Below are 9,699 nucleotides of genomic sequence, written 5' to 3'. Positions count from 1 at the left end.
CCATTTGCCTTGAAAACAATTTTACATGAACCATATAGTCATCAAGCAGGACTCCTTAAGAGGAAATGGGTCCTAATTGAAAAGGTAAAATTTAGGTTACTGGAAGGTAGAAATAAGTAAGTAAGGAAAACCACTTTGGAAAATTTACAGTGATAAGAACATCCTATACACTGAAGTGTGTTAAAATAGCAAGAAAAATAGCAGTCACCAACAGTGATCAGAGCAGTTTCAGTCCAGCAGGTGAGAATGGGTGTATACTTATTTGAAAGAAGAAAGAGAAAAATGTTGCTTGAACTAGAGTCGTTTCTGCCCTGTAGCTGTGGACAAGGGCAGCCTATGGAGGTGATGGGAGTAGTGATGGCAGATCATAAAATCAGAATATCAGTGTTGGAAAGAACCTTAGAACCATTTAGTTTAGCCGTTCTTAATCTCTTTGAGGATACATCTCTTCTCAGGATTTGATGAAAGTTGTGAACAATTTCTCTTTCAAAATGCACATACAATATTAGGTACAGATGTATTTACCTAATAATTCAGAAATCATTCTGTAGATTATAAAAAATAATCTTCAGAAAAGGGGGGGGTTCAGAAATTTGTTCATGGATCCTAGGTCTACTCAATTAACTTCATTTTTCCATAAGCTTGCAATTTAAAGAAGAGAGTGATTTTTTTACACTCTTATAATAAACAGAAGTGTGATCTCTTTCACTATGAGGGCACCTACAGCTAGGTTTTGTTTTACTCTGATGCTTCTCTGAAGGTTCAACAATCCGTCATCAGCCAAGAGTTTATGTATTCAGCCAAGAAGGACCATCTGAGTCTTCCCTTTCCCCACCCAGTAAAAAAGAACTGCGATGCTTACCTCAAACTGTTAACATGTTAAAGAATAGTCTTTAATTGCAGGCTTTTGAAGTCACTGCTTTCTTTTCCCCTCCTCTTTGGCCATGCCGCACTATTATGTGGAATCTTAGTTCCCTGTAACCAGGGATCAAACCTGCACCCCCTGCATTGGAATCTTAACCACTGGACCACCAGGGAAGTCCCTAGTTACCACTTTTGATATGACTAACACTTTTAAAGAAATAGAAGTTAATGCTTTCACAGCTCTCCCAGTAAAAGTGACCTGGCGCCCAACGAAGAGCATTCCCAACCTTATAGGTGAATCGGTAAGTTCATTTCCTGGAAAATCCCAAACTCTTAGATATTTGGAGGACTCAAGAAGAGAGGAATTTACCTAAACTTAAAGCCCAATCTGAGATTCCTTTTGAAAATTTGAAACAAATTGTTAAGATCTGGTAAGTGAGCATTCTCACTGCACCTGTGTACATAATCAAGCCAAACTGAATGAGACCAATTTTATTCTGTGACCAAGAATAATCTTTCTTTGAAATTATATTTTTTTATTAAAGGAGGTATATAAGTTTCCTATTGCTGCTGTAACAAATTATCACAAACTTGGTATCTTAAAACAATATAGATGTATTACCCTGTAGTTCTGGAAGTCAGAAACTCCAAAATGGGTCTCACTGGGCTAAAATCAAGTTGTCAGTAGGACTGTGTTCCTTCCGGAGGCTCTCGAGGAAAAGTCATTTCCTTGCCTTTTCCAGCTTCCAGACGCTGCCTGCATTCCTTGGCTCATGGCCCCCTTCCATCTTCAAAGCCAGCAATGCTGTCCAGTCTTTCTCATGATGCCAGCTCTGTGTTCTGACTCTTTGGCCTACTTCTTCTGTGTTTAAGAACACCTTATGGGGACTTTTGCAGTTGTCCAGTAGCTCAGACTCTGAGCTCCCAAAGCAGAGGGCCCAAGGTTGATTCCTTGTCGGGAAACTGTTTTCCATAAGCTGAAACTAAAGATTCCACATGCAGCGAGTAAGGCCTGGGGCAACGAAATAAATAAAAATGTTTTTTTCCCAAACAAAAGAACACTTGGGATTACACTGGACTCACCCACATAATCCAGGGTAGCCTTCTCATCTCAGAATCATCTGATTAACAACTTTAATTCCCCTCTGCTGTTACACAATATACCTATTCACAGGTTCCAGAGGTTAGAACATGTGCATATATGGAGGGGGGCATTATTCTGCCTACCAAATCAAGAGACTATAGAGAAAAACTTATGCTTCAGTGGAAAACAGCATTGTCTAGAGCAAGAGTTGGCAAAATATTATATATTGAGCAAATCCGACAGCCACCTGCTTTCATATCCCTTGAGTGGATTTTACATTTTCAAAGGGTTGAAAAAAATTAAAAGAATATTTCGTGACATGTGAAAACTATATGCTATTCCAATTTTACTGCCCTGAGTTGGGTTTTATTGGAACACAGCAGGCTTATTGGGGTCTTATCTACAGCTATTTTCACACCTGAAGAACAGAATTGAATAGTTGAAACAAGACCATATGGCCCACAAAGTTTGAAATATTTACTACCTGGCCATTAACAGTAAAAGCTGACGCTGGTCTGGTGCAAGCTTTCCATGCTGTCTAGCTGGAAATTCTAGCTTTTTATTGCCTTTGAACTACTTTATAGCTCTGTAAATAGTAGAGAACTGAGAGCAAAGTAAAATAGTTCTGGTCTATCAACACGCAAGTTCTGTCTGGCCAACACTCCATGGATTTTATTCCTTCCCTGTGAAAGAAGCTGATTTGTCTTCCATTTGGGCATTTATGTCAATATTCTTGATCAATAAATATGTCTGTTCTTTGGATTCTCCTTTAAACTAGTTGTAACATCTTACCAGTTCGTTCACTGGTAATGAGTTAAATGAAATCTCTAACATGTGTTCATTTTATACCTAGATGCACATTATGATTTTACCCTTTTTTGAAAAGAATCCTTTAATAATAATCCTTTAACGCCTCAGTGAGGGATGCAAAGATGCATGAGACCAAGTCTCAGCCTCTCCAAATTCAGGCTCTGCCTGGCCCCTGCTTTGGCCCTAAAGTTTCCAAAGCTTCCAGAGATACCACAGAAATCATTCAGCTTTGAGGCCTATTTCGTGATGTAGCTGGGCTTCCCAGATGGTGCTAGAGGTAAAGAATCCGTCTGCCCAGGTAAGAGACTTAAGAGATGTGGGTTTGATCCCTGGGTCAGGACGATCCTCCGGAGAAGGGAATGGCTACCCACTTCAGTATTCTGGCCTGGAGAATCCCATGGACAGAGGAGACTTGTAGGATATATTACATACAGTCCATGGGGTCTCAAAGAGGGGGATACAACTGAGCATCTGAGCACTGGTGATATCGCCAACACCAGGACTCAAGGGCCTGTACAAGAGAGGCACACAGAGGAGCGTGGACAGAGACTGTTAATCTTTGGGCTGTCTGCACGGCACGTGGGATCCATCCTAGCTCCTTGATCATGGAACAAACCCATGCCCCCGGCATTGGCAGCGCAGCATCTTAACCACTGGACCATCAGCAAAGTCCCGCAGGAGGGGATTATTTCAGACAATCTCGAAGACCCTTTTGGACCACTGCAGCCAAACCAGAGTGCTCTCAGACTATTGGCATTTGGGGGAGAAGTCTTCGGCTTGGCACATCACACTGAGAAACTTCGTGTCTTGTTTAACACACATCAGTGGTTTCCCATTGCTGCTTGAATAATGTTTGCCTTGACTTATGAAGCCTGGCCTGGCCTCTACTTCCCCTTGCTCTAGCCTCTTCTTTTCTGAATTCCAGTCACTCTGGTCTTTCTCAAGCCTGTGCTCCCCCAAACCACAGAGTGCTTGCCCGTGCTATCCTTTCTGCCTGAAATGATTTTTCTCACTCCCATTACAGCCTCCTGGCTCTTTACCTGGCTAATTTCTACTTCTCTTTCAAGTTTTAGCCCTTCCCTGACCTCTTGGAGCCTGAGGCAACCATTTCCCTGTGACATGCTTCCTGACCATTTCCCCTGTGACACACACACCATGTGTGTGTGCTCATTCAGTCGTGTCCGACTCTTTGTGACCCCGTGGACTGTAGTCCACCGGGCTCCTCTGTCCATGGGACTTCTCAGGCAAGAATACTGGAGTGGGTCATCATTTCCTTCTCTGGGGACTCTTCCTGACCCAGGGATCCAACCTGAGTCTCTTGCAGCTCCTGCATTGGCAGGCAGATTCTTTACCATCATGCCACCTGGGAATCCCAGGGAAACCCTGGCCTAGCACAAAACTTGGCCCAAAGGAGGGGCTCTCTGGATGTTTGATGAGTGAGTGAATGAGAGCAAGGCATCCAGCTTTTTGAGTGTGTTCCTTTTGAATGCACCCCAAAATGATCTCAAAGATATTATTTGAGGCTTGAGTGTTGAGAAAGAGGGGGAAAAAAACCTGTAGGACTGGAACTAGATGATTGCCTGATGTTTCTGGAATGTAAGTAGATGTATTGGGACATAGTGGAGAGGGCCTCCCTGCGTGAGGATTCCGGCACATGTTCTGACATGTGAAAGCCACAAAACCCTGGGCCAGTCACACCAGAAGAGAAACCATTCTCACCAGCAACTGTAAAAGTGACTGTAGAAAGGCCAGAGCCCTGGGGGAATTGGGGAAGGGAAGCAGCCAGCGGGGGCGGGGGGTGGGGGGAGACTGAGGGAGAAGAGGGTGGGGGGGCTTTGCTTTCCATCCCAGCCCTCAGGAAAGCTCAGCCCCCCAAGGCTACGTCACCAAGGGCCCCTCACTTTAGCGCATCTTGACAGCTCTTTTACCTTTACAACCATCCCCTCAACATCCGATCTGCCTCCAGCTCAGATCCTTGCCCTGAAAAATCTTAAACTCCGTGTGCTCTTCCCGTACACGGTCTCTTTGTCCCACATACGGTCCCCTCTTTCCTGTGTGACTGCGAAGGGTGACCTCACATCTCTTTGGCTCAGACCACCCTCTCCCCTTCACAAATAGAGCTCCACAGCAGACGCTGAACTAGCCTCAGGGTGATCACGATAGCGACTCACATCTGTATGCACTTGCAAGTCACCCAGGACCTCATTTTGATTCTTTGAGCCCATTTGGCAGATAAAGGAACAGATTCAGAGAAGGAGGTCTGTGGGAGGGTCAAGTAAGTGACAAGGACAGGACTTCATTCTGAATCGAAATTGTATACTCATAGGACTTGCCATAGTAAAGTAATGCTCAAAATTCTCCAAGCCAGGCTTCAGCAATACGTGAACCGTGAACTTCCAGATGTTCAAGCTGGTTTTAGAAAAGGCAGAGGAACCAGAGATCAAATTGCCAACATCAAATTGCCAACTGGATCATCAAAAAAGCAAGAGAGTTCCAGAAAAACATCTATTTCTGCTTTATTGACTATGCCAAAGCCTTTGACTGTGTAGATCACAATAAACTGTGGAAAATTCTGAAAGAGATGGGCATACCAGACCACCTGACCTGCCTGTTGAGAAACCTATATGCAGATCAGGAAGCAACAGTTAGAACTGGACATGGAACAACAGACTGGTTCCAAATAGGGAAAGGAGTACGTCAAGGCTGTATATTGTCACCCTGCTTATTTAATTTAAATAAGAAATGCTGGACTGAAAGAAGCACAAGCTGGAGTCAAGATTGCCGAGAAAAATATCAATAACCTCAGATGTGCAGATGACACCACCCTTATGGCAGAAAGTGAAGAGGAACTAAAAAGCCTCTTGATGAAAGTGAAAGAGGAGAATGAAAAAGTTGGCTTAAAGCTCAACATTCAGAAAACTAAAATCATGGCATCTGGTCCCATCACTTCATGGGAAATAGATGGGGAAACAGTGGAAACAGTGTCAGACTTTATTTTAGGGGACTGCAAAATCACTGCAGATGGTGACTGCAGCCATGAAATTAAAAGACGCTAACTCCTTGGAAGGAAAGTTATGACCAGCCTAGATAGCATATTAAAAAGCAGAGACATTACTTTGCCAACAAAGGTCCGTCTGGTCAAGGCTATGGTTTTTCCAGTGGTCATGTATGGATGTGAGAGTTGGACTGTGAAGAAAGCTGAGTGCCGAAAAATTGATGCTTTTGAACTGTGGTGTTGGAGAAGACTCTTGAGTCCCTTGGACTGCAAGGAGATCCAACCAGCCCATCCCAAAGGAGATCAGTCCTGGGTGTTCATTGGAAGGACTGATGCTGAAGCTGAAACTCCAATACTTTGGCCACCTGGTGTGAAGAGCTGACTCATTGGAAAAGACCCTGATGCTGGGAGGGATTGGGGGCAGGAGGAGAAGGGGACAACAGAGGATGAGATGGCTGGATGGCATCACTGACTCGATGGACATGAGTTTGAGTAAACTCCAGGAGTTAGTGATGGACAGGGAGGCCTGGCGTGCTGCGATTCACGGGGTTGCAAAGAGTCGGACACGACTGAGCAACTGAACTGAACTGAACTGAGGACTTCCCCGGTAGCCCAGTGGTTAAGACTTTGCATTCCCAGTGCAGGGGGCCAGGGTTTGATCCCTGGTCAGGGAACTAGATCCCGCATAGTGCAACTAAAGATCTTGCATGCCGCAAAAAAGATGGAAGATCCTGAGTGCTGCAACTTAGGCCTGGTGCAGCCACACTAAAAAAAAAAAAAAAAAAAAGAATTATGCTGTCTACCACAATTAATGTGGAGAAGGAAATGGCAACCCACTCCAGTATTCTTGCTTGGAAACTCCCATGGACGGAGGAGCCTTGGCAGGCTACAGTCCATGGGGTCACAAAGAGTCAGACACGACTGAGCAACTTCACTAGCACATAATGGGTATGTGTATGGAATAAAATATGAGCACATGGATTAAGATACGATTACTTATACCATCACTCACTTTACAAGTGAGGAAACAGGCCTAGAAGATTAAAATTGCCTTGATAGCAAAACTAGGACTTGGATTTGGAACTTCTGGTTCTTAGCTCAAAGCTAAGAAAGCCTATAAGACTTCTGATTCTTAAGTCGAAGCCTAAAGGTCTAGAGATTTCCACTCCATACCCAACTTCTTTCTCGTATAGTAGAGCTGGGACACATGAACTTTTAAAGAGGTTTCTGTCTAAAATGGCAATTCTTTTAAAGAGTTTAATAAAGTTATCTTTGAGAAAGCAACCCAAGCGTCCATTGATAGATGAGTGGATAAGCAATATATGGTGTATACATACAATGGGTAACTCAGCCCCCTTCTGCGGGAGGACAGAGATTGGGGCTGGATATATCCTGGAAACTGGCCTAGAACAGGCTTTCCCCAAATCAGTTTTTTGGGGCTCTGTGCTTCATTCATCCAAAATGCAGCAAAGACTAAACAAAAGCTCCATCACAGCATTGTGCTTGGGAGAGAAGGTAAGGAATAAAGCAGCGCTAAAGGTGACCTGAGCCATTCCCACTTTCCCTGTGTAAGGTGAGGGGAGAACCTTGGGACAGGCCTCCACTTCTGTTTCCTGATTTGAGGAAGCACATTACTTTGCCAAGAAAGTTCTGTCTAGTCAAAGCTATGGTTTTTCCAGTAGTCATGTATGGATGTGAGAGTTGGATTATAAGGAAAACTGAGCGCCAAAGAATTGATGCTTTTGAACTGTGGTGTTGGAGAAGACTCTTGAGAGTCCCTTGGACTGCAAGGAGATCCAACCAGTCCATCCTCAAGGAAATCAGTCCTGAATATTCATTGGAAGGACGGATGCTGAAGCTGAAACTCCAATATTTTGGCTACCTGATGCGAAGAGCTGACTCATTTGAAAAGACCCTGATGCTGGGAAAGATTGAAGGCAGGAGGAGAAGGGGATGACAGAGGATGAGATGGTTGGATGGCAATACTGACTCAATAGACATGAGTTTGAGCAAACTCTGGGACATAGTGAAGGACAGGGAAACCTGGTGTGCTGCAGTTCATGGGGCCGCAAAGAGTCGGATGTGGCTGAGCAGCTGAAAAAGAACAACAGCATGCCCAGGAGTGGGATTACTGGATCGTAGGGTAGCTCTATTTTTCGTTTTTTAAGGAACCTCCACACTGTTCTTCACAGTGGCTGCACCAATTTACATTCTCCACCAACAGTGTATGAGGGTTCCCTTTCCTCCACAAGCTCACCAACTTTTGTTATCCATGTTCTTTTTGATGATAGCCATCCTGACATGTACGAGGTGATACCTCGTTGTGGTTTGGACTTGCCTATCTCTGTTAGAGTTGTCACACGTCGTTTCTTCTCTGTCTTTGCCTTTTCCCTTTTGGCTGCCACTGCATGACTTACAGGATCTTAGTTCCCCGATCAGGGATTTAACCCGGGCCCTCAGCAGTCCTAACCATTGGATTGCTCGAGAATTCCCTGAGCATCTTTGCCTGTGCCTGTTGACCATCTGTATGTCTTCTTTGGAAAAGTATCTATTCGACTCTCCTGCTCATTTTTTGATTGGGTTGTTTGTGTATTTTGATATTGAGTTTTTGGAGTTGTTGATCAAATTTTGGATATTAAACCCTTGTCAGTCACATTATTTGCGAATACTCTCTCCCATGCCCTAGGCTGTGTTTTCATTTTGTTGGTGGTTTCCTTTGCAGTGCACAAGCTTTTAAATTTAATTAAGTTCCATTTGTTTACATTTGCTTTTACTTCTTTTGCCTTTGGAGGCTGATCCAAGAAAATCTTGCTACGATTTATGTCAAAGAGCATTCCACCCATGTTCTCCTCTAGGAGTTGTGTGGGTTCAGATCTTTCATTTTGGTCTGTAAACCTGTTTTGAGGGTTTTTTTTTTTTTTGTATATGATGTGAGGAAATGTTCTAACCTCATTGTTTAACGTGTCACGGTCCAGTTTTCCCAGCACTACTTGTTGAAGAGACTGCCTTTTCTCCATTGTATATTCTTGCCTCCTTTGTCATAGGGACTTCTGGACTTCCCCGGTGGTCCAGTGGTTAAGAATCCACCTGCCAATGCAGAGGACATGAGTTCAATTCCTGGTTGAGGAACTAAGATCATGCCATGGGGCAACTAAGGCCATGCGCCACAACTACTGAACTTGCAATCTCGAGCCTGCGTGCTGCAGCTCCTGAAGCCTGCACGCCCTAGAGCCTGTGCTCGGCAACAGCAGAAGCCGCCCCGATGAGAAGCCCACACACCACAGCTAGAGAGGAGCCCCATCGCTGCAACTAGAGAAAGCCCGTGGGCAGCAACGAAGACCCCGAGCAGCCAAACATAAATAAATAAACAAATAAAAATGATCGTAGGTATCTGGGTTCAATATTTTTATCGATTTATACTCCATTTAAAGTTATTATGGGGGGGCCTTCCCAGGTGGTCCAGTGGCTAAGACTCTGCACTCCCAATGTAGGGGGCCCAGGCTTGATCCCTGGTCAGGGAGTTAGATCCCAGACACCACAGCTAAGGCTCAGTGCAGTCAAATAAATTTTAAAGAAATTTTTTTTTAAGTTATTACATGGAATTCCCTGGGGGTCCAGTGGTTAGGCCTCTGAACTGTCACTGCAGAGGGCCCTGGTTCAATCCCTGATTGAGGGACTAAAATCCCACAAGCCGTGTGGGGTGGCTATAAATAAAGAAATAAAGTTATTATAAAATGTGGCTACATTTCCCTGTGCTATATATTTTATAAAAATATATCCTTGTTGCTTATTTATTTCCTTTTCTTAAAAATGGTCCCCGGGTGGGGTTCAGGACATACTGCTCCCAAATACGGCACCCTGGATATTGAATATTTTAAGCTGAAGGATTTGAGAAAATACCGGAAGCAGGAAAAGTCATTCTGACCGCCTTCCTTAACCCTTCTTC

General features: G+C 44.1%; 1 long non-coding RNA gene across 1 annotated transcript; it reads right to left on the bottom strand.

Annotated features, from left to right (window-relative positions):
* Nucleotides 1-1,341: 1,341 nt before the first annotated feature.
* On the bottom strand, nt 1,342-8,807 carry LOC122426863. The gene is made up of 2 exons (XR_006265252.1): nt 8,702-8,807; nt 1,342-1,876 (listed from the first exon to the last, which is right to left on the bottom strand). It is a non-coding gene; the product is annotated as an uncharacterized LOC122426863 (long non-coding RNA).
* Between the last annotated feature and the right edge of the window lie 892 nt (nt 8,808-9,699).

Source organism: Cervus canadensis, chromosome 24, assembly GCF_019320065.1.
Source record: "Cervus canadensis isolate Bull #8, Minnesota chromosome 24, ASM1932006v1, whole genome shotgun sequence".
In the NCBI taxonomy this organism is placed as follows: domain Eukaryota; kingdom Metazoa; phylum Chordata; class Mammalia; order Artiodactyla; family Cervidae; genus Cervus; species Cervus canadensis.
Note: the sequence above shows the minus strand (reverse complement) of the source record. Positions and strands in the feature narration are given on the sequence as shown.